The sequence below is a fragment of the Dipodomys ordii genome, unplaced genomic scaffold (genome assembly GCF_000151885.1).
Source record: "Dipodomys ordii isolate 6190 unplaced genomic scaffold, Dord_2.0 Scaffold172, whole genome shotgun sequence".
NCBI lineage: Eukaryota > Metazoa > Chordata > Mammalia > Rodentia > Heteromyidae > Dipodomys > Dipodomys ordii.
In genome coordinates this window covers 1671354-1691852 of record NW_012267388.1, presented here as the reverse complement: position 1 = coordinate 1691852, position 20499 = coordinate 1671354, and the positions used below count along the sequence as shown (strand labels likewise).

Genomic DNA, 20499 nt, shown 5'->3' with positions numbered 1-20499 from the left:
GAAATCTTAAAAAATAAATCTGTGAAGAAATTTAAGATATTAATTTTTTCTCAAAAAACTATTTATTTGGGTAAATGCTTAAAATCATTTTATATGATGTGTATCCCTCCTTAAAGGACAGGATACTGCAAATGTGGAATGATGATCAGTGAAAACAAATTAAGGTTATTTTCAATCATTCTGTTCACCTATTGGCCTAATCAGTCAAGTTAATCATTTCAGGTAAAAGTTTTAGTACAAATATGCCTTTGACTGCCTTGGCCCAGTTTGTTTGTTTGTATCTTTCTTTCTTAGCTCTGCTTCTGTTGCAAAACAACAACCACCTCTACTCATTTGCATATGCCTAAGTTACTTAAGATGTATCTTAAAGCTTTATGATTTATAAAGCTGTTTATACAATGCTTGACAAGAAATGTACTCATTACCTTGCTCATGTGATGGTAACCCCTCTGTACAGTATTTTCACAATAAAAAAACTTATTAAAAATAAATAAAGCTATTTATAGTCTCCTTTCCCCTTCCCATTGTGATAATATCTCCAAGCCCTTTATTTGCTATTTGTACTATTAATTTTGAGACTTGGATGTTATATATAAGCAAACATCTTATGCACCACCAAATTAGTACTATTCCTATTGCTGAATGACTTCATTTCTGGGTAGAAGTTGAAAAAGTGATCCATCTGTATACAATCAGCCTTGTAAACAACCAAGTTTTAAACTCAAGCAAATGAAACACTCACCTCTTGAGTCCATGTTCTTCCAGCTAGTATTTTTTTCTACAAGTTCTCTTTCTACAAGTACCCCCACCCCTCTTCTTTCTGAACTAATCTGAGTCAAGTTAGGAGCCTTTACTCCTTCACTAAAACTGCTTTAAAAATAAAGTTACTAATTCAGCAAATTCACTAATTCAGTCACCATGTCATATTTTTATCGATCTAGAATATATGGTCCAGTTTGAATTTATCTTAATGTTATTATTGCAGCCCTTTTCTTTCTAAAATGATTATATCCATTTGTGTATATAATTATGAGTTCTTCTGCTCACTCTTAGAACTAGCTCCTCATTCTGCTGATCCTCTAACGAGATAGTTGAAAAGATGCCATGCATTTCTTTCTGGTAATTATGCCTTTATTTTTAGAAGTATGTGTTGATAGTGTGTCACCAAATCATCTTTAAAAGTGACACCAAACAATGTCCAAATGGAATACTTATGATATTTGGAATAATGAAGCTAATATGCTAAAGAAAGGCCCTTAATAGGCTCTCTCAGTCCAGACCTGCCTTACCTCAGCTACTAGACACAAGAGGCAAGAGAATAGTATTGTTTTTTGTTTTTTTTTTTTTGGTGCCAGTACTGGGGCTCAAGGCTCAAGGCTAGTACTTTACCAGTTAAAGTACAGCTCCACTTTGGACTTTTTTGTAGTTAACTAGAGATAAGAGTCTCATAGACTTTTCTGCTCTGACTGGCTTCAAATTGTGATCTCAGCCTCCTGAGTAGCTAAGTGTTATAGTTGTAAGCCCACTAGTGTCAGGCTTTTTCTTTTTTTTCTAACTATAGTTTTCAAATGTGTGTTTTTGTTCGGTTTTGTTTTGTTTGTTTCTAGTCCTGCTTCTAGGGGGAAATTAGCTCTGATATATGTATTTTTTTAAACTGTGACTAATCATACATTCCTAATGACAGGAAATATATCCAATGAAGCTTATTAGACAGAAGACATCAAAGATAGTGTATTAAATTTGGTGGCAATTGGTAGGAAATGTGGTTTGTTAAGTTGTTCTGTATGTATATTTGTTTACATACTACTAAAAACAGATAACACTTAAGAAACTGGTGCACACAACAACAAAATATATAATTAGGTTTCCATGTTGATTTAGGTTTCCAGGTTGATTTTGGCATGATGGAAGAAAGGTAAAACTTTAGGTTTTAGTTCTTTTTTATTTTTATTCTATTTGTGTCAGTACTGGGGCTTTCACTAAGGGATTGGTCACTGTCCCTAAGCTTCTTTGTTCAAGACCAGCATTCTACCACTTGAGCCACATTCTACCACAGAGCTCCACTTCTGACTTTTTGTTGGTTAACTGGGGGTAAGAGCCTCAGGGGCTTTCATGCCCAGGTTGGCTCTGAACTGCAACAATCAGGACTCAGTCCCCTGTGTAGCTAGGATTATGGGTGTGGGTCTGTGATGCTTAGCTAGTTTCTAGTTCTCTTTACTGAAAAAGTTTTCTCAGTGGATCATGAAACATCTCTTACTTTATGTATACTCAAGAGACAGCCATGAAAAGGGACAGAATTTGAAGGCAAAGATGTCTTACATTTGGTTGAACTCCTTTTTTGACTGGTCTACATAAAGCAATAAGTACCTCAATGATTCTAACATAAACAGCTAAGGTATCCCCAGACATGAAAGAAATTGAACTCCCAATACACTGAAGAGGTTAACTTTAAGGGAATTTTTTAAAGAAGTTATTACGTGGAGATATCAAATTGGTGCAATGACTCTGGCTGAACAGCTATATTAAAAATATAATTTCACTTTACGTGTACTAGTGTAGCTTCACTGGGGATAAGGAAGAACCAGAAATACCAAAAAGTGATGTTGAGGATGTGGAAAAATTGAAACATTATTGGTGGAAAGGCCAAATGAGTAGTGCTTCAGAAAAGTTTGATAGTTCTGTTAAATTTATAGTTTAAAATAGTTTCTATATGACTCAGTGTTTTATTCAAACTTTAAGCATGTTATTCATTAATCCAATAATTTCATTCCTACATATAAACTCAAGAAAAAAATGTATTTCCCACAAACACTTGCACGTGAACATTCACATGAATAATAATTAACTGGGAACAACTCAAATAATATCTGTTGATGAATTAAAATTAAACTATACAATGGGATGTGATCAATCATAAATAAGAATCAAATATGGATTTGTGCTATAATGTAGATGAAGTCAAAAATGGACTATGTAAGGAAGCCATAAATACAATACAATTTCATATACATGGAATTTAAAAGTTAAACCCACAAAAGTGAAATGTAGATCTATGGCTAGAAAACAGGACTGAGAGTGGGTATGGGTTCTTTTGAGGGTCTGACAAAGTTATGCAATTACATTGCAATAATGACTGTCCAACTTTGTGAAAATCTTAGGAAGCAAGAAACTGCATACTCTCTGTCAGTTTTAGAGTGTGAATTATACCTCATTAAAAAAAGAGCTTTATGGCTAAATATATTTGATTAGTGTGGCCAATATGTACATCATTTTAATTTTAAGCTTGAAGTTGGTGTTGTTACAAACGGATAAGTTAGTCTGAAATTCTTTCCTAAACATCTATATGGTTTTACTTAATGGATTACGTACTCTTTTCAATGGTATGTAAGATTACAGAAAACATAAAATACTATAATTAACTTTTTTCAAAGCCTCTGATAGTCATACTAATTAAGTTGGTTAGGATGTACGTCACCTGCAACCTTTAAAAGCCTGAACATAACTGCTCTGCTATATTTCCTATGGGTTACAGGTTCTTTTACAAAAATATATTTATTTTCTTGGGCTGGGAAGGTGGCTCAGTGGTAAAGTGCTTGCCTTGCATGCTTGAGGCCCTGGGTTTGATTCCTCAGCACCCATAAGCAAAAAGCCGGAAGTGGCGCTATGGCTCAAGTAGTAGAGCGCTAGCCTTGAGCTGAAGAGCTGAGGGACAGCGCCCAGGCTCAGAGTTCAGGCCCATGACCGGACTCAAAAAAAATATGTATTTATTTTCTTTAAGTAGTTGTACAAAAGATTTGCCATTCAACAAAGCAGTTGAATACAATCACCCCTTCATTAATTGCACCCTTTTCAACATTCTTACCTACCAATCTCAAAGCACCCCTTCCCTCACTTTTCTTAGTTTTGTAGGATATGTACTGAACTTTTTCTGAAATTTAACAAGGCAGTTTATGAATGCAATGCATCTTGATCTATTGACATTCCCTTCCCCTTTGACCAACCCCTTCCTTTTCCCCCCTTTATTGTGGCATACACAATGAATTCTTGAATATATTATCCCCTTTTTTCCCCCCTTTACTTGTCTATCCCTCTCTTCTTTGCCCCTCCCCTTTTCCAAGTACTCATTTCCTGGTTCTTATTTTGTTGGACTCTGACTTAGTCTTTCTACAGAATTATACTATTTGAGCTATCCATAGAAATGATAGGTAATAAAGAAGATATACCTAGAATTTCAGCACTGGTTTAGACATGTAGTGGAAGCAAAGCTTGGTGAACATACAATTTAGCTTGTACTGTAAACCTAACCTGTAGACTTAACCATAAAATGGCAAAGATAATAAAAATCTATGCACATCAGGCCCATGAGTTGTCCCTGGGCTGTTTTGGTCAGGCTCTAGCACTCTACCATTTGAGCTACAACTCCACTTCTGGATTTTCTGGCAGTTAATTGAAGACAAGAGTCTCACAAACTTTCTTTCCTGGGCTGGCTTTAAATCACAATCCCCAGATCCCAGCCTCCTGAGTACCTAGGATTATAAGCATGAGCCACTGATTCCCCGCAAAATACGTATTTTTTTAAAAAATTAAACCACTTAGAAATTTAATGTGTGTGTAACAAATGTTGGTGTATCCAGGTTCATTAAACAGAAATTTCTGGACTTACAAAAACTGATAGACCCCAGCAAAATATTAATCGAAGACTTCAGCATCCCACTCTCAGTAATAGAAAGATAACCCAAAGGGTTATCACTATGACACTATAGGCTAAAGAGACTTAACAGACAGCTATAGAATATTTCATCCATCAGCTATACAACACACATTCTTCTCCACAGCTCATGTGATTTCTCCAAAACAGATCATATTTTTGGATAAGAGCTAACAAATTAAGCTTCTTTATTCTATTAGTCTATAACGGAATTAAACGAATTACACAGCCAAAGTTATTACAGAAAATATTCAAACACATAGAAAATTGAACAACATACTGTTGAATGACCAGTGGGTCACTGAATGAATTCTGGAAATCAAAACGTCTCTGAAGTCTCATTAAAATGAAAACATTACCTTCCAGGACCTACCTACCAGCAGAGGCAATGTTAAGAGGAAAATTTATACCTATATGTGACTATAACACAAAAACAAAGCTCTCAAACAGCCTAGTGCTGCACTTCCATCTACAAGAAAAACAAGAATGAATCAAACTCTAAATTAGTAGATGGGAAGATATCATAAGTATTAGTACAGAAATGAATGAAATGGGGATTAAAGGAATATAAAAAGACTCAATGAAACAAATGTTGGCTCTTGGAAAAAATAAGATTGATAAGCCCAGAGGTAATTTGACCAAAATAAGAAAAAAACTAAACTCATAAAATTAGAGATGATGAAGGGAATATCATAACAAATACCAATGAAATCCAAAATATCATAGGCAATATTTGAAACATACTCAAACTGGAACATCTAGAAGGCCTGGGTATAGTTCTAGATTTAGTTGATCTATAAGAATTGAATCAGAGCATATAAACTCTTACAAAAGATCTCTAACAAGCAATGAGAAGCTGTAATAGTCTCCCAAAAAAGATAAGCTGAAGATCAGATAAACTCACTGCCAAGTTCTATCAGATCTTTAAAGAACTATCAATACCAATGCCTTTCATAAAACATGAAGGGAAGGGGTGCTGCCAAATTCATTCTATGAAACCAATACTGCACTAATTCCAAAACTGGAGAGAGGAGAAAGAAAGGGAGGAGGGTTGTGGGGAGAAAGAGAGGGCAAAGAGATAATTATAGGGTAATCTCTTTTGGTGAACATTGGGGTAAAAATTCTCAATAAAATTCTTGCAAACTGGATTCATAAACTCGTTAACAAGATTATACACCAAGTTCAAGTTGATTTCCCTCAAGGGTGCAAGAATGTCTTAACATATGCAAATAAATACATGTAACAAATTACATAGAATTAAGAGCAAAAAGTCACAGAATCCTCTCAATTGATTTAGGGAAAGTCTTTGACAAAACTCAACATCTTTTCATGATAAAATTTCTCACAAAATTAGGACTAGAACAAATGTTTCTCTACTTAATAAAAAAAAGTATATAAAAAACTAGTCAGCATCACTTACATGAAGAAGAGCTGAAATCATTTTTCATAAAAAATGAGGCAAGGCTATCCACTCTTGCTTCTCTTATTCAATATGGCATTAGAATTTCTAGCAAGAACAGTAAGGAAGGAGAAAGAAATAAAAGAGTCTAATAGGAAAGGAAGAAGACAAATGATCCCTGTTTGCAACTGATATGATCCTATACTTTACAGATTGTAAAGAAACCATAAAAATGCTTCTAAATCTTATAAACACTCTTGGAAACATAACAGGATATAAAACCAGTGTTAAAAATGTAGCAGATTTTCTGTATGCCAATAATGAACAGTGTGAGAGAAACTAGAAAAGCAATCCATTCACAATGACAATTTAGAAGGCCTCAAATATCTCTTAAAAGTGCCTAATAAAAATAATTTGAGCATAAGCAACAGTTCAAATTGATGAAAACCCTCAGACTAGATCATTGTTTAGACTCAATGTCTTCAAATAGGACAAGTCTTCAGAAGCATTGGTTCCTGTAATTTTACTGTGTGTCACTCACATGCACACATGTCTTTTTTGTTGTTTTGTTGGTCGTGGGGCTTGAATTCATTGCTTAGGTGATGTCCCTAAACTCTTTCACTCAAGGCTAGCATTCTATCACTTTGAGCCACCACACTACTTTTGGTTTTCTGGTGGCAATTTGGAGATAAGAATTTCATGGACTTTCCTGCCCAGTCTGGCTTTGAACCATGATTCTCAGCCTCCTGGTTAGCTAGGATTACAGGTGTGAGCCACTGGTGCCCAGCTTTGAGAACTTTTCCCCCTGGCTATCTTAACCCACAGAGCTTCAAGGGTCAGCCACTTGAATAGCTAGGATTAGACTTAAAGGTAGGTAACTTTTATCCTCAAGTTAAAAGAATTTCCTTTTCAGATTTCTAAGCTAGTTTTTAATCATAAATATTTGTTGAGTTTTAACAAATGCTTATTCCCTACCTAGATTAATTAGGTACTCTATATCCATTGAAATAACTATATTATGATTTCTTTCATTCGATAATGAATCACACAGAGAAATTTTGATTCAATATTTTACATATGAAACAAATCAGAATTATTCTGAACTGACTATGTCCCCAGTTCTTTATTCATTTGTGTCTCTTTCCCTATATCTGAATGCAGTTTTCTGAAATTGTATTTCTGGCCCTTTGGACTATTTTAATGCGATCTAGTGACCTGTTTCTTGTAATATCCTTAGCAGACTTGCCAAGGACATTAACATAAGGTAAACCTTAGATTAAAAACAACAACAACAACAACAATAAACAAAGAAAAAGTTAAGAAAAGCATTTGAGTTTCTCATTTTGATGCTAGGAAACATATTTTTTCAATATTTTGGAATGATCACCAATGAATCCAATTGGCTTACAAGATTTCCTCTTGGAGAGAGTTAAAAATAATTATAGAATCATTTTAAAATAATTTAATTTTAATAATTTATCTTCATATTTTTAATTTTTAAAATAATTTTGAGGTGTCTATTTATGCCACATCTCGTAATTTGTGCTTTTCAAAATTTGTACATTTTGTCTAAATCTTAAGGACCAGACAGTAAATGCATTTTAATACATTAGACTCTTAAGAAATATGTTTCTTTGGCTTTCTGTACTTTGTGATATTGACAGAGTATTTTCTCTTCTACTGTGGAGGTCTGGCAGACTTTGTAAATTAGTAAATTGTTTATTAGAAAAATGTCAGATTTGAACACTCTGATCCAGTACCTCAATATTCAGGTATCATTCTTTTAATTTCCTGTCTTTGGGCCTATTTTCTATGTGCTTCTACTTCTCCTACGTTCTTTCTTTTATTTCTGTCCATGTGTTTATACATTCTCTATGAAAAGCACTGATCAATCCTGTTTGGCTGTATTAAGACCTTAAAACACTTATTTCTTTTTATAATTTTAAACTTTAGAATTATTGCTGAATGTTCAAATAGATTCTGAGTTTCTCTGATTGTGTCCAGTCATCCTCTGTTTTCTTGAACATATTAATTAAGGATATTTTAAAGTTCCTTGTTGGTACCTGTTACTTTATAGGCAATCATTTTTTTCCTCCTTTTCAGGCATAATTCAGAAATTTTAATTGTTCAACATTATGTCTAAATCCTGCAGAGTGGCTCTGGATAATATTTTCCTCAAAAAATGTGTGAAACTTTCTTTTGATCCACAAATTTAATCTTTCTGTGCAGAGTTGAGTTTAAAGTTCTGGAATGTTGGTGCTTACTCCTAGAATTTGAACTTTCTGAGATGTACAAGAAACCAAAGGTGTCCAGAGGGGTGCTTGGTCTTGGTGAAATTCAGAGGCTACATCAGCAGCTGGAATGTGTATTCAGCTCCTTTCCCTTATGATCTGCATTTGTTGAGTTTCTTGCAGGCATTCTATGCTGGTCAAGGGGAGTCTGCGGCAATGTTTGAAGACCTCTATTCAGTTTTGCAGCCTCTCTGTCATTCTTTTTTTTAACTTTCAAAAATTTTACTGTACATAGATATTGCTCATAATGAGTTAATTAGTTTTCATGTTCTATAATACATTTCTAATTATTTTTTATTGTGAAAATACTGTACAGAGGGGTTACAATTACACGGGCAAGATAATGAGTACATTTCTTAGCAAGTATTGTAGCCTCCTCCTTTGTTTTCCCTTCACATCCCTTCCCATCCTCTCCCCCCAATCCTCCCCGCGAGGGGCTCCCCTCCCATCTCCCCTCCACCAAAGTTGTAAAGTTCGTTTTCGACATAATGACTTGTACATCTCATTGACTTGTACATCTCATTGTTGCAATGGGTCCACCTGTATCCCTATTTAAACGATTTGTTTTTCCCCTTCCCCTCCACAAATTATACCGACATCAAATACAGTGAACGCAGGGGTTATTCTGTGGGGGAGGGACATACAAAGCAACAAAGAAATAATCTTATAAATGTGTTAGAAACAATCACATGAAAGAAAAAAGAACATTTGAATACATATCTTAGGGTTCATTTCCCTACCATTACCTTATCTGACCTTCTCTGCATTCTTCAACTGGGGCATCCATTTCTTCAGTATAGTAAAAACATTGCTAAAGCTCTATCTTCCCTGCCACTAATCTGGAATTTGCTTTCATAGAAACTGAAGTAAAGTTAGCACTACTGACTCTGTGGTTCTTCCTTCCCTTTCCCCCAGGAGCCTTTATTCAAAAATTGGAGCTCTTTGCTTTCAATTGTAATCAAAACACGTTTTTTATTGTTGTGTTTTGTTTCTATTTCAGTCTTGTAGTTTTATGTGTGTGAAAGTTAATTTGTTACAAACACTCTCATGCCTGGAACTGATACTATTGATTTTTCTTTTCTTTTTTCTTTTTTTGGTGCCAGTGGGGCTTGCACTCAGGGCCTGGTCTCTGTCCCTAAGCAAATTGCTCAAAGATAGCACTGAATCCCTTACTGTTCCACTTCTGGTTTTCTGATGGTTAAGCCAAGATATAAGACTTATGAATTTTCCTGCCCAGGCTTGCTTTGTGCTATGATTCTCAGATCTTAGCCTTCTAAGTAGCTTGGATTAACGACAAGAGCCAGTGAGCCTATCTTACTGCTTATTTTTAAGTAAGGGGAGAATTTTACCAGCAATGTGCTGGAAGTCTTCCTAAGTAGGTCATGAGGTTCAGGAAGTATGACAGTAGTCATCCAGAATGCTCACTAGTACTGGCTCTTGGGGAATCCTAGTCACCATACTTTAAGGTATAATGTGTTGTTTCAAGGGGATCCTGGGGTAAAATTTTCCCTAGTTCAGACTCTCACTGAACCTTTTTCGTTAGGCTTTTCAAAGGTGTGACATTTATTGTAGGGATCTTTATATTTTACTTAATAGGTGCTTTAAGTCAGTATTTATTAATGGTATTTTCAATCACTCTGGTTACATTTCAATGAATTTGATAGCTGTTTTTCCTAATGTATAACTAAAGGAAGTGGTTGTCTATTAATTCCATGTTAGGTGAAGATTTAATTTTTTTAAAAAAACTTAGATATAATATCAGATATTTGCAATCTTAAATCTGTGGTCATAGTTCTTTCTTTGGGGGAAAATGTAAGTCCTATTGTACTTGACCAGATAATTAAATATGAATTTGAATTGAGAGCAGATTTCATACAACAAGTAATTATTGGTTCTTACTTCAAGGAAGTGAGAAAAAATATTAGCTAATGTAATCATTAGCAACCTTCCAAAGGATCACAGTATAAAATCAATTATAGTGGGCTAGTGTTAAAATTCTAGGTTAACGTCAGGCATTAGTGGGTCTTGCTTGTCCTACTAGCTACTCAGGAGGCCAAGATCTGAGGATCAAATTTCAAAGCCAGCCTGGGCAAGAAAGTAAGGAGACTCTTAACCATAATTAACCACCCAAAAGTCAGAAGTGGAAGAGTGGATGAAACAAGAGTGGCAAGATTCAGAATATAATAAGGGGATACTTCTCAAACCTTTATGCTAATTAAGTTTGAGAATCTGAAAGATATGGACAGATTTCTAGCAAATATTGACATGCCCAAACTAAGCCAAGATGATTTAAAACACCTTAATAGACCCATATCAAGCATCAAAATAGAAGCAGCAATAAAAGACCTCCCACCCAAGAAAGGTCCAGGACCAGATGGATTTACAGCGGAATTCTACAAGGCCTTCAAAGCAGAACTCACACAAATACTCCTCCATCTCTTTAATGAAATTGAAAGCAAAAATTCACTACCACACTCTTTTTATGAAGCCAGCATAACCCTCATCCTAAAACCAGGCAGGGACTCATCAAAGAAAGAGAACTACAGACCCATTTCTTTGATGAATATCAACACAAAACTTCTCAACAAAATCTTGGCCAATCGACTTCAACAACTAATCAAAAGAATCATACAACACAATCAAACAGGATTCATTTCAGGGATGCAAAGCTGGTTCAATATATGCAAATCAATAATATAATTCATCACATCAACAAGAGCAAGGATAAGAACCACATGATTATCTCAATGGATGCAAAAAAAGCATTTGACAAGATCCAACACCCCTTTATGACTAAGGCTCTGGAAAAACTAGGAATCCATGGAACATTCCTCAATAGAATAAAGGCTATATATGACAAACCTACAGCCAGCATTATACTCAATGGTGAAAAACTAAAGCCATTTCCTCTTAACTCAGGAACAAGACAAGGATGCCCACCACTCCCACTCCTCTTCAACCTAGTATTAGAATGCCTAGCTACAGCAGTAAGAAAAGATGCAGACATAAAGGGGTTCCAAATAGGGAAAGATGAAGTAAAACTCTCCCTCTTTGCAGATGGCTTGATCTTGTATTTCAAGAACCCCATGGACTCCACTCCCAAGTTACTCGAGCTGATCAGAAACTTTGGTGAAGTAGCAGGATACAAAATTAACCCTCAGAAATCAATGGCTTTTCTGTATGCCAATAATGAGAAGAGCGCAGTTGAAATTAGGAAAGCGACCCCTTTGTAATAGCCCCACAAAAAAATAAAATACTTAGGAGTTAACTTAAGAAAAGAAGTGAAGGACCTGTATGACAAAAACTTTAAAAACCTGAAAAAGGAAATTAAAGGAGAGCTAAGCAAGTGGAAAAACCTCCCATGCTCCTTGATTGGGAAGATTAACATCGTGAAAATAGCAACACTACCAAATGCTATCTACAAATTCAATGCGATACCTATCAATATTCCAACCTCATTCTTCAATGAAATAGAAGAAGCAAATCCAAAAATTCATATGGAACAACAGAAGACCTGAAATAGGAAAAACAATCCTTAGTAGAAAGAACAGTGCTGGAGGAATATCAATACCAAATTTCAAACTCTACTACAAAGCCACTGTAATCAAAACAGCTTGGTACTGGCACAAGAACAGACCTGAGGAACAATGGAATAGAACTGAAGACCCAGAAATAAACCCACAAACCTATAGCCACCTAATCTTTGACAGAGGAGCTAAAGAAATAGAATGGAAGAAAAGCCTTTTCAGTAAATGGTGCTGGCTAAATTGGTTAAACACTTGTAGAAAACTAAAATTAGATCTGTATATATCGCCCTGCACCAGAATCAACTCCAAGTGGATCAAAGAACTCAAAATAAAAGCAGACTCCATGAAAACATTACAGGAAGGAATAGGAGAAACTCGAACGCTCCTTGGCACAGGCCAAATTTTCTTAATAGAGACCCAGAAGCACAACAAATCAAAGAAAGGTTGGACAAATGGGATTGCATGAAACTGCAGAGCTTCTGCAAGGCAAAGGGCATAACTAGCAAGAGCAACAAAAAGCCCATGGACTGGGAGAAGATCTCCACTAGCCATACAATGGACAAGGGTCTCATATCTAAAATATACTTAGAACTCAAAAAACTAATCCCCAACAACAAATCCTCAAAGAAACAACTGCCCCATAAATAAGTGGGCTAAAGACTTAAAGAGACTTCTCTGAAGAGGAAAAAGAATGGCCAATAGACACACGAAGAAATGCTTGACCTCTCTCACCATAAAAGAAATGCAAATCAAAACAACACTGAGATTCCACCTCACCCCAGTTAGAATGGCTACAATCAAGAACTCTAATAACAACAGATGCTGGAGGGGATGTGGACAGAAGGAAACATTACTGCATTGTTGGTGGGAGCGTAAACTTGTTCAACCACTCTGGAAAGCAGTATGGAGTTTCCTCAAAAGACTCCACATAGAGCTCCCCTATGACCCAGCAATCCCACTTTTGGGCATTTACCCAAATGATCACAGACAAGGTCATACCAAAGCTACCAGCACAACTATGTTTATTGCAGTATTATTTGCCACAGCTAAGATATGGAACCAACCCAGATGCCCTCAGTAAATGAATGGATCAGAAAATTTGATGTGTGTGTGTGCGCTCACACGCACGTGTGTATGTATATATATGTGTGTATATAATAATGGAATTCTATGCCTCCAGCAGAAAGAATGGTATTTCATTAGGAAATGGAAAGACTTGGAAAAAAATCATATTAAGAGAAGTAAGCCAGGTCCAGAGAAACATAGGTCCCATGATTTCCTTTGTTTCCAGTGACTAGTACAAGTCTATGACAAACAGAGTAGGTCAAAGGCTACGCACATATGACCACATGAGATAATGTTAAGCAAAATGTACCCCAAGACAGAGACACAAGAGGACTTTTCTTTCTTCCTTTCTTGCTAGTGTTTTTAAAAGTACTTACAATACACTATGTGATTCTTTTGTTTCTATTGTATGTTCTCCCCCCACACATGATATAACCCCTGCTTTCACTGGATTTGATGCTGGTAATCTGCAACATATATATATATATATATATATATATATATATAAGATATATATATATATATATATTCTTGTAATTTGGAGAGGGGAAGGGATATTGCAGAACGCTTAAATGGGGATGCAGGCTGACCCATTGTGAAGATGAAACGTACAGGACACTATATTGAAAACAAACTTTACAATGTCTGTGTGGAGGTGAGGGGCGGGAGGAGTTGGGGAGAGAAGTGATGATAGGGGGAAATAAAGGATGAGGTAAAAATGCTCATTATGAAATGTACTCATTACCCTACTCATATAACTGTAAGCCTCTGTACAACATTTTTATAACAATAAAAAATGTTAAAAAAGAAATGTATTCATTACCTTAAGTATGTAACTAACCCCTCTGCACATCACCTTGACAATAAAATTAATTAAAGGAAAAAAATGAAATAAGAGTGGCAGCCTTGAGCAAAAAAAGACAGTGAGAATGTGAGAGTCTTGTTAGTTTTTAATGGAATTAGTTTTATTTCATCTCTCCCTTTCATTACTCTGGAAATTGTATCATTGCCCAGGTGCCAGTGTCTAATGCCTATAATTCTAACTACTCAGGAGCCATGGGCAAAAAAGCCAAGCAAGAGCTTGAAGCTGTGAGTACTGGGAAAAATAAATAAATTCAATGTAGGGAGAACAAGTACCAAAAGAAGATGTAGTTTCCTTAAGAGATTGATAATACAGAAAAAAAAAAAACAACAACCAAAAAACCCACAAAAAAACACAGTGAAAGTCTACAATACATAAATGATTGGCAAAGAAACTAGAAAAAATATGGATTAATATCAAGCATTTAAAAGAAAAACAGAATATAATAAGGAAAAAAGAAACCAAAATTACAATTTTTAAAAATTGGGCAAAATATGCTAATGAGCCATATGCATATGTACATTAAAATTGTCTAAAATATGGTATTGGCAGAGGATTGCAATGGTATATAATTCTTTGGAATAACAAATTTATAGTTAAAGTGAATATCAGGAAGTTGAAACCTGTTTTGGGAGAAGGGAGATAGGATTCAAATGTGAAAACAAAGCAATGTAACTTGAGATGGGTAGGATTGTGAGAGATTGGGAAGAATGGGTGGGTAACATGATGAAGATGCACTGTGGCCTTAACCTGAAATACTTTTGTAAACTACATAAAGATCATACTAAAGAGTAAGAAAAAAAAACAGAAAAGAAAAAGAGCTGGCACCTGAACTATACGGAGACTGTCGCTGACATGGAGATGGGAGTGACTGCCTAGGGAAGGTTATTCACAGGACGTCAGCTTCAAGTGTAATATTTAACATTTTAGTCAATCCTGGCTCCATTACTTCTTGGCTATGGGACTTCAATAGGTTGCTTTACTTCTAATTTGATTTGCAAACTGAGATTGCTAATTTGTGGCTAACACCTGTAATCCTAGATTACTCAGGAGGCTGAGATCTGAAAATCAAGGTTTGAAGTCAGCCCTGACAGAGGAGGAAGGTCTCTAGAGATAGGATCAGAGACTCCTATCTCTCATTAACCAGCTGGGAAGTGGTGCTGTGGCTCAAGTGGTAGGGTGCTTGCCTAGAGCTGAAGAGCTCAGGGACAGTGCCTAGGCCCAGAGTTCAAGCCCCACGACTGACAAAAAAAAAAGTTTTATTATTAACCAGCTGGAGGTATAAATAGCTAGTCAAAGTAAAACTAATGAAAGTTACACAGTGAAGAAGGTGCAGCTTGGGAATCACAATGTAGACTTGAAGGATGTCCTCACCGTTTGAAAGCATTAGGTAGTAGTTGTAGCAATGCAAGTGTTTGCTCAATGAATATGTACTTACTGTTGATAACTTAGTTATTATTGAAACCTGGACACCTTTAAAGTAACAAGTAGTTGATACAGTACTGCTAGTTTAATATGCCAATATATAAGCACATGTTCATAGAATAGGAAACTTCCTTGAGGGCCACTGCCTAGACAGACTCTTTCATCTTTGGCATGCTGTGATTATCACACAGAGCACAAATAGTGTCTAATTTAATTGTCATAATGAAAATAAAGCTACAAGGAAGTGTATTTCTAGAGGAAAGGAAAGGCTGACATGCATTTTTAAAAGTATAGGGACAGTTGAATTGAAACCTCTGTGTTCAGCTACTTAAAGCTAATAAAAAATAAAAGCATAGTAAAAGATAACACCAAAAATATCAAATAAAATAAAATGCAGGAACTATTTATACTTTCTCCCAAAGATAGAAGTAGTCACTAAAGATCTAATTTCCATTGCTATAAATAACCCAAGCTTGACAAGCTTGTTTTAAAATTTGAAAATTATATAACTTAACATTTTCATTTTCTGATATATATGTCACTGGCCTTCCAAAATTTTATTAAGCATATGTTAGTCAATCTATAACTAGAAAAATAGAAACATTGAGAGCTGTGTTTCCAACTATACAAGTTCCTTCAAATACAAGTTCCTACAAATTTTCCTTCAAAATATAATCTTAAAGGATTTTCAAGAAAAAACATGACTAAGAAAAGCTATTCATCTGGCCCCCACATTCTATAACCAACCATAATCTAGACTCTCATAACTTATATTCACAGCCAAAGCAATATTTTGTTATGATTATATATTACATATTCTTACAGCCGACAGGTATATTTATTTTTTATTTTGTCAGTCGTGAGGCTTGAATTCTGGGCCTGGGTGCTGTCCCTCAGCTCTTCAGCTCAAGGCTAACACTCTACCTCTTGAGCCACAGCACCACTTCCAGTTTTCTGGTGGTTTATTGGAAATAAGAGTCTCATGGTCTCTTCTGTGCAGGCTGGCTTTGAACTGTGATCTTCAGATCTCAGCCTCCTGAGTAGCTAGGATTAGACGCATGAGCCACCAGCACCTAGCAGTCCACAGGGTTAAATATTTAAATTTTGAAAGACTGTAAGATTAAAGAATCTCCAAATAAATTTAAGGACATATCCTTCAATATACCAATTTTTATGGGTATTTAACAACAAATGCCAATGTTAGTATATTTATGGTTTCAAAGTTGCTATTCGTTAATAGAAGAGAGGTTGTAGAAGAAGTTTTCTATCTTCTCAATGATGAGTGTAAAAATAGTGATAAACACTTTGATAGTGATACTATACTTTTAGAAGAAGCTAATGAAAGAGAAAAATATTCACATCAAATTTTCCCTTTAAGTCTGATTGTTTAAACTCAACAACATCAACTTTAGTAAAGCCAGAAGAACACATATCACAAACTTAAATGTTGGAAAAATGTAGGTATTGACAAATCCTCCAAAAGATGTGTAATGTCTGAGAGCAATTAATATTATTTTTATGTTTTCTTTGAAATCATGATTTTGTATAAACACTTGACTTTTGTCTGCCTTCAGTGAAAGAGGAATATGAGAAATATGAAAAAATAACTAAGCTTCTTTTGGGATGAAGCTACAGAAACCATTTTGCCCAAAATGTTTCCATTTGTCCTTCCTTCCTTGCTTCCTTCCTCCCTTCCTTTCACTCTTTCTTCCTCTTCTCTCTGTCTCTGTCTTTGTGCCTTCCCTTCTCCACCCTTCCCATCCTTTGTCTCTCCTCCCCTCTCTTTCTCTTCCTTTCTCTCCCATCCTTTCCCTTCTCTTCTTCCTTGCTTGTACTGGTGCCTGAACTTGGGGCCTGGGCATTGGCCCTTAGCTTTTATTTCTCAAAACTGTCATTCTAACCCTGGAGCAACAGTTCTACTTCAAGCTTTTTGCTAGTTTATTGGAGATAAGAGTCTCGCAGACTTTTCTGCCCAGACTAGTTTTGAATAGCAATCCTCAGTGAGTAATTAGGCATTTCTGCCTTTACAGTCTGTTTTCTTTCTTTATAATCTTAAACTTAAAATCTGAGTTATGTTTTCAGCCATCTGAATGAACTATTCAGTGAACTAAGAGAGGAAAACAACTGAACCACTCAAAAGAGAGGAATGTACATCTAGAGAAAGAGACAACAATCTTCTATTTACACAGAGCTATCCTGTCATCACTACATGGACAGTAGATGTGAATACTATCCTTATCCCAAAACAAAATTCTGAAGACAATGATGTGGAATGTAAATCATTAGGAGGAACATGTAGTGAGAATTGCTTTGAAAACACTGGTGTTTAAGTGACAGCATCTATGATATCATTTAGTAATGTTAAGTTCATGTCATCAGATTTCTTTTACAGTCCTTCATAAGAACCCTAGTATTAAGTTGATTTTTAGCACACTGCACATTGCCTTTGGGAAATGCTGTGATGCTTTCTGAGTTCTTTTATTGACTCATCAAATAAAGTCTATCCAAGGGAATGCATAACAAACATGTCTATGTCAAGTAAAAAAGAGAGAAGATGTACAAAAGGAACAAGAACATAAACTCTTGTCTAATTATAATCTCTTTTGGAATATAGGCTAAGTTTTGGAAAATAATAAAGTTCTAGACAGGTACAGTTCTAGATGCCTGTAATTCTATTTACATGGGAGGCTTAAGTACTAGAATTGAGACTGAGGCAGGCGTGGCAAACAGTTTGAGACTATCTAAAAAATAAGCAAAATGAAGATGAAAGTGGGGCTGAATTGCGCTAACACTGGCTTACAAACATGAGTCCTTGAACTCTAACCCCAGTTCTGCCAAAAAAACAAAGCAATAAAATCCTTACATATAATAAGAACTTAAAAGTTGGATTCTAGTTATGATATATAAATATATCCTATCATAAGAGTTGAGCACATCTTAATTGTTAAAAGTTAAGATGAAGATGGGCACTGATGACTCACAACCGTAATCCTAGCTACTCAGGAGGCAAAGATCTGAGGATTGCAGTTCAAAGCCAGCCAGGGTAAGAAAGTCCATGAGACTCTTTTTTTCAATAAACCATTCAGAAAAAGCCAGAAATGGTTCAATTGCTCAAGTGGTAAAGCATCAGCCTCAAGCAAAAGAAGCTCAGGGACAGCATCTAGGCCCTGAATTCACCAAAAAATAATAGTTAAGATGAATAGACAGAATTATAAAATCTATAAAGTATGTTAGGTACTAAAGAATAAAAATGAGAAATGATAAACAGATCACAGTCATTCTTCATGGTACTAGTGATGAGGATAGGAGATAGTGATAGAAAAACTGCTCTTATTCTATGCCAGTAAACTACAACATTTTGATCACTCTATCCTGATGCCACTTTTCCTCCTGCTTCTAGGACTTGACCGCAGGGCCTGGGGCTTTTTGTTGGCACTTTCACTCATGACTGGCTCTCTAACTGAGTCATATCTCCATTATGGGCATTTTGCTGGTTAGTTTAAGATTAGTCTCATAGGTTTGTCTGCCTGATTGGCTTCAAACCTTGATGTCAGATCTTAGACTCCTGAGTAGGGTTATAGATGAGGGGCTATTCTGTTCTGTTCTTCTTTTATTCTATACCACTCACACTCCAAGTTGTATTACAGGTTTTGCTATTGAGGTATGTGTGGATGTGTCTATGTGTGTATATGTGTGGATGTGTCTATGTGTGTATATGTGTGAGTCTGTGTGTACTCACATGCATGCTTTTGTGTGTTACAGGAGTTGAAGTTTTGTAAGACAGAATGCATTTAAAAGAATAATGAGCTCAAGGATGTCAGAAGTTTGTCTTTTAAAATAGCATCTTTTTCTGTATTCCTTCATAATATTATAAAAAAGATCAAATGTGTGTCACATATGGAATTTACTGATATAAAGTGAGAGTTCTCAATAATCGCTCTTATATTAGCTTAAGGGGAAATTTGTTTAGCTATGAATTTTAGTGGCTAAATATCCATGTGTGCTTTGATAAAGTCTTAGCTTTTATAGGTTTTAAGCTATAGAGGAAGAAATGAAAATGAAAGCAGAAAACAGCAAAATACTTATAGAAAATAGATGCACAGGTAAGAAATTAGTTCTCATCCTTTTAGATCTACCTATCTCCCTTGCACCTTCAACAAATAAGACTACTCTGACTAATCTAGAAACTTTTCTATATTTTACTTCATGTGATAACAAACAACTGTATTCAGTGTTGGTCTCTCAAGTTGGCAATGTCCCCCTAAATTAACTTTGGCTCTAATACACAAATATAATCCACTCTGTATAAATCACAGATTCTTGAAAAGTAGCCTAAAGTTTGGCTTTTCTTTGTTTTCTTCCTAACACTTAAAATTGATCATCTAGATTGTCAGACTGTGAAATGGTTAACAGAAAGATGAGAAATCCAGGAAGAGGAAATCTTTGGGACACATTTTACTGTGCAACAGCATCAGGCATTTAGAGTGCTATTTTTAACATTTATAATTGTTGGGACTTATTCTCTTCAACCAGAAAATTCCTTCCATCTAACTTCTATTTCTGAAAACTGATTAACAAGAAATTCCAGTTATGCTTCTTCGATGAGTCTGCATTCATGAAGACAGAACATGAATAAGGTCTTTTTTCCAGCAAAGGTATTTGTCATGTTAGAACCAAAGAACACTATTAATGATTCTACACATGTGATGCAGAGGTCTTACAAATGACGTGATGTAAACTAGCAATGTGCATTTTCTTATCAAGTACATAATCTACTCCTACAGCAGAATAACCATTAAGGGGCTGAAGAAGAGTAGAACAAATGATAGCCTGTGAGGAAAATCTGCTTTTGCAATAAAATAAAATAAAAAAGATTATTTTTTTTGGGGGGGGGTCGGTCATGGAGCCTGAACTCTGGGCCTGGGCGCTGTCCCTCAGCTCTTCAGCTCAAGGCTAGCGCTCTACCACTTGAGCCACAACACCACTTCTGGCTTTTTTTCTTTTTTGCTTATGTGGTGCTGAGGAATCGAACCCAGGGCCTCAGGAATGCAAGGCAAGCGCTCTACCACTGAGCCACCTTCCCAGCCCCCAAAAAAGATATATTATGTTTATATAACTTTCATATGACAATGGTAGTATTGAGAAACTCTGACAGATACTGTCTTGCAAAACTTGAAATTCATTCATTTTTCTTTTTCTTTTTTCTTGGCGGGGGGGAGGAG

At 35.6% G+C, this 20499-nt stretch overlaps 1 protein-coding gene across 7 annotated transcripts in view; it reads right to left on the bottom strand.

Annotated features, from left to right (window-relative positions):
- Positions 1-20499, bottom strand: part of Rims1 (regulating synaptic membrane exocytosis 1) — a 197755-nt gene that overhangs the window by 59149 nt on the left and 118107 nt on the right. The window lies entirely within an intron of this gene.